The following is a 5,382-nucleotide window of genomic DNA, read 5'->3' as shown; positions in this document are numbered from 1 at the left end:
ACAAATAATTTTTATGTAAAAGCAATGATATACTTAATTTTAGTTACCACACCTTTGATCACATCCAACTATTTCCTCTGCCATTGGAAGCTTGAGCCGTTTTCTCCTATACGATCACTTCTTTTAAGAGAAATTCATAATATCAAAATAAACATCTTCAGTCTATTTATGTAATTGACTTACTTTTATTATTTATATCTCTGACAAGATGTACATTATCAACAAATTTAAACGTTTTATTATAATCAAAATATAGCTTTTACTTACACAGCTTAATAAAAATAAAATAAGAGGAACGTCATTTAAGCGAATGGCATACCGCAGGAAAAAGTGGTTGCCATATCTTCTGAAATAGTTTAATAGCACATTCACACTGTCTCAGTTAGGCAGTTTTACGAATGTCGAATGCGATCTTTGAAAATAAATTTCACACAAGCAAAATTTGATATATAAGTTATATGTTTTATAAGTAAAATCTAAACAAACAACAGCTGAGCTGTCAATAAAAGCACTGAGGAAGTAAGTACATAATAAAATCTTTGGGCCTATTTGCACTATCATGAACGTGAGATGAACTTGACGATAACATGAACTGTCAGTTCAGTTTACTCTATCATGAACTCTCATGAGTGTGAAATTTGTTTTGTTTTGTGTAAACGTATAAAATGCTTGTATGTAGTATGCAGAGCACAGAAATTGAGAGTATTTAGCATTAAAAGGTAAACATAAACATAACATTGCATATATATGCGTGTCAAGCTGAAGAAACGCAGCAAATTTCATTGCGTGAAATTCATAAACTCACATTACACTCTCTTCCCTCTCTCTTCAATAAGCAACCGGTTTTCAAGTTCATGATAGTAAAAATCGGCCCTTTATTTTTATTAATTGATTACATAATTAAGATATAAAATGTATACAAATGATTTAATATATCAAATATATATTTAATTTTTTTATGTGATATATTATGTCAACTGCATATATGAGCTTATTATAAAGTCAACGTTCTCTCATTAATAAAAATGAGCAAATGCCTAGATGAGAGATTGTGAATGCATTATAAAGCTTTACTCTGAAGATTTTAGGAGCATTGATGTTGCTTCACATGTTTTCTTTTGTAAGTTGCGAGTATTTGTTTGCAACTCTAAATGAAAACAAAAACTGGTATTAATAAAGTCTTTATGACAAAAATTTATTAGCAAATGTAACAACCCTGCATTTTTCTTCTGTTTTTGTGTACAGTGGATTGATGTGACGTATTTGCATTTCATGCTTTTATTTTAAGCTGTTTTCGTAAACATTTGGTTTGCATCCGTGTGTGTGTATTTTTTTATCTTAATAAAGTCAGTATTTAAAGTTTTTAATAAATATCGTTTTGCCAGTATTTGTTAAATAAAATCTAAATTATTGCCGGAACTTTTGCTACATATGCGATAGGCTTGCTTGAAGTATGAAGAATTCAAATCTATGGTTGGTGATGAAATTACGACTAGGTTACAATGTCTGCAAGTTCGTTACAAATATTTAAATGCTTTTGCTGAAACATGGAACCTAATACGCATAGTGAATGTTTTGTTTACAGAAACGGAGCGGAACAATACGGGTTAGCAAAGTTTGTTATGAACGCATGCTATGCTTGCCGTATTTTATTGGTGTCATTAACAAACGAAGAAAAAATCAAATCCGGTATTGTATGTTAATAAATGATTTGATGGATGGAATTGCAGGCAGTGATATTCGCACATCTCATCTCAGCTTAACATAACGAATTAATATTGAAGTGTATGCATTAACTGACCTTATGGTGGTGACAGAAAACACAACTTCTGCAGAGAGTTAACTGTTGAACTGAAAACTCGTGTGTGTTTAGATATATTTTGCTTTTTCAACGTACTGCCTTATATTAACAACATGAAGCAATTATGATGTCCTGGTTAAAAAAAGCTAGAGCTATCGATTCGACTTATTTATTTTAATTGATTGACTTCACGGAACGATTAAGATGCTGCAGAAAATTGCTTAAAGAATTGTGATGTTTAAATTTATTTATAATTTACTTATTTATTTTTAATTTTTTATATATATTCAGACTAAGAGTTTAATATGTCTTCTCTTAAATAAGTTGAATTAAATTGTTGAATGGAAAGTAATAAACCTTTCTTATTCTGGATACATCCTTCAATTTGTCTGATCTGGTAGTGAGAGACAACACTGCATATCTGTATCGAACTCAAAAATATGATTGAATTGTAAGGAATGAGGAAAAGGCTGTGGATAAAACTATCCTTGCTTTTTTGGGCTGCTCTTACATGTTCGGAGTGAGTGTTTGACAATACTATTTGGAAGTGATTACAAAGGTACGTGTTGGTTCAACTGTAAAATTTGAATTTTTATTCGTAATCAAAGACTTTATCAGTAAATTATAAATCAATTTGGCAAAAAAAGCTTTTAATTATTGCGTCAGTTTCGAAAAGAAGTTAATAAAGTTGTTCATTACTTACTTTCATGCTTAATTTCGAAAATTCAACTTACAAATTACCTCTCAATTTAATACTTTTCCGAGCTAAAAACTATCAATCTCTATTGTTTTTGTCATTTCCATCATGAAGCTGCAGCATTCCCTATGTCAGGGTAGACTGGGCACACATCACTATTCGGTTCGTATCACTTTGTCTCTGCACTGCTTGTCTTGTCTAAAAACTTAAAGGACTTAAAATCTGTAGTTATTTGATTATTAATGCTCTATAAACCACAATGCCATTGTTCCGAAAAATCTGCTGCAACAAATTTGCATGTAAATATCTGTATTAAAAGTAATTTTGCCCATTAAGGCAAGGCAGACAATTTGATATTCTTGAATATTGCACGTAAGGATTAAAGTACTAGCTTGCGCAAACATTATAATTTCAACTAAGAATTTAATTAAATAACTTAAAAGGATTAAGTGTTTCTACTTAAGTTATAACATTTAGATAAGCTCTGAGCAAATGAGTATCTAATTTACGAAAAAGAGGAAAAATATTAATTAAGACGAGAAGCGAGAGTAACCAGCCTCTCGTAACCCACCGGATTAGCAAACCGGTGGGTGGAACAGAGCGTACGCGCGTACACTGACTGCTCGAGAAAATTATTACATGAAATGCTTGTGGCAAAAATAAAATATTACAAAAACTATTCAGTTAGTAGACAGTTTAATTAAGGCATAGGTAAGGTAAATATATTTATCTAACAGGATGTTTATACTAAAACCTTGTTAGCAGAGTCTTGCCAAAAATTTTTAACTGAAATAAAATGTTTGATAAATAAATAAATAAGAGCAGGTTACATACGGCAAATAAATACCAGGAATTAGAAATATCTGGGCAAACAAAATTTGCTTCAACAAAACCAACTTTTAAGTGAATTTCGAGCTTATGTTGTGCCGTGCAATCCTTTTATGTCCTGCTGCTGAACACACCCACATATACAATTATTTTTATATGAACATATGCGTTTATTGATATATACTTTAGTATATATATAATTTGGTAGCTTTATGATTGTACACTGGCACTATCACCGAACATAAACATTCTGCCAAAGGCAAATCTGTGCTCGAAAAATTGAAATGACGTCTACTTGGTAGGGCAATAGCAAACTTGCTATTTCAAATCAGTGATATCGCTTTTAATCTTCCAGAAAAGGCTAAACAAGACCATAAAGCACATTTCATATAATGCCTTGACTTCTTATCGGGCACATATTTAAGTTTCGCACACAATGTCCTCGTTAGGGCTGATATGAGTGCACTTAAAAGTATTCTATGCACACTAATGAAATACCGAGGAACATAGGAAAACGTTGAACATGTTCTGATGTACTGATGCTCGGATGCTCTGATGTTCTAGTGTTCTGCACTAAAGCCTTAAATAAGATAGTAAATATAACATAAACTTATAATGCACATACAAATATACGAGTATACAAAATAAATGGACAAATCTGCAGCTTTATTTATACATACTACAGCTATGCATATCAACATGCATTAAACCACATTGCTGTACGAATAGAAAAGTGTGGCTTGCTCCTGTGCTATCCCCAAAATATTTAAGCACGTTTAAAAATGATTCAATCTGATTGTTCACTCAGAAACTGTGTATCGCTCAGATTTTTGGTCTAATGCAATTACAGCATAGAATTTAGCATAGCATAGTTACTAAAATCTGAAATTCAACAATTCACTTTATAGAAAAAAATTAAGTTATGTTTGATATAGGCAGAATTTATTTTACTAAGAGAATAGACCTTCCAAGACTACTCCGGATATATGTATTTACATGTAATGACATTCCTGCTAATGAAGATGTCCATTGAGGTACTGAATGAATGGGCAAAATATTTCGGCAACACTGGAAATGTAGAGAACGATTACCTATCACCTATCAAAGCGTTTAGCGTTATGATAGGTGATAGGTGTCGATTACAATCGACACAAATGACATTTTTTTTAACTAAAAACAGTAAGAGAAACTAAATAGTATTTATCTAAAATACTATTTGAACTGAAGAAGGTGGGCAATTTTCTAAAGAAATTGTATCCAAGTCTGTTAGTAGTTGCAGAAAAATGAAGTACCCATTTTGTGCAAGAATATGCCATGTGGTATATTAACTACGATTCCGTGGTTCTAACCACGGATCCAAATTTTTCATTAGCGCTGGATTGTTGATGTGGATATTTAGGACCTTCTTCACGTTTTATTTAAATTTACATTTAATTACATTTTTACTTAATAATAGTTTTCTTATTTATAGGTAAAAATGGTAAAAACTAACTTAAATCAAATATTAAAACAACATATTTATTAAATAGATAGATAACATGAGTATCTGGCTTTTTAATGTTTTTTTTACCTGATTTTAAAGATTATTTTATAGCCGTTACCACAAATAAAAAATACAAGTTTTTATCATTCCAAAATTTGTTGGCTGTCAACTGTGGTAATCTGTCTTGTTTAAGCTACTTAATACACCACCTTAAGAAAAGACTGAAAGCATTGTCTATCTCATAGTGAGAGAAAAGGAGTATAAAAAGGAAAGGAGTATATTGAAAATGGAACATTCTTGAATGTTGATTTGTAGTCAAGTATGATTATAGCATTACTTACATATTCAATGCTTGATAATAATTTCTTAAAAAGAAATCTGTCTATTTTTTGGCTTGAAATATTCTATGGTTATTCAAGATTCTTCACAATTGGTTGTCAGAATAAACATTGAACAAAACCTATCTTTATACATGATATACTATTTTCCATCAAATAATTTACCCTTTTTTATGTTATAAAAAGAATATTTAACAAACACCTATATATTCTTTGAACATTATTACTTTTATTA

The 5,382-nt window shown here is 30.7% G+C and overlaps 1 protein-coding gene across 2 annotated transcripts in view; it reads right to left on the bottom strand.

Moving 5' to 3' along the window:
* LOC119662461 overlaps positions 1–221 on the bottom strand; it is a 9,076-nt gene extending 8,855 nt beyond the window's left edge. The window contains exons 1-2 of one of the 2 annotated variants that reach the window (XR_005250783.1): positions 184–221; positions 34–120 (exon numbers count right to left, since the gene is read on the bottom strand). The gene's annotated coding sequence lies outside the window, so the exon portion shown is untranslated. The remainder of the gene's footprint in view (positions 1–33; positions 121–183) is intronic. The other variant, XM_038072081.1, reaches the window with a different exon arrangement.
* Between the last annotated feature and the right edge of the window lie 5,161 nt (positions 222–5,382).

This window comes from Teleopsis dalmanni, chromosome X (genome assembly GCF_002237135.1).
Source record: "Teleopsis dalmanni isolate 2A chromosome X, ASM223713v2, whole genome shotgun sequence".
Classification (NCBI taxonomy): domain Eukaryota; kingdom Metazoa; phylum Arthropoda; class Insecta; order Diptera; family Diopsidae; genus Teleopsis; species Teleopsis dalmanni.
This window is presented reverse-complemented; position numbering and strand designations above follow the sequence as displayed.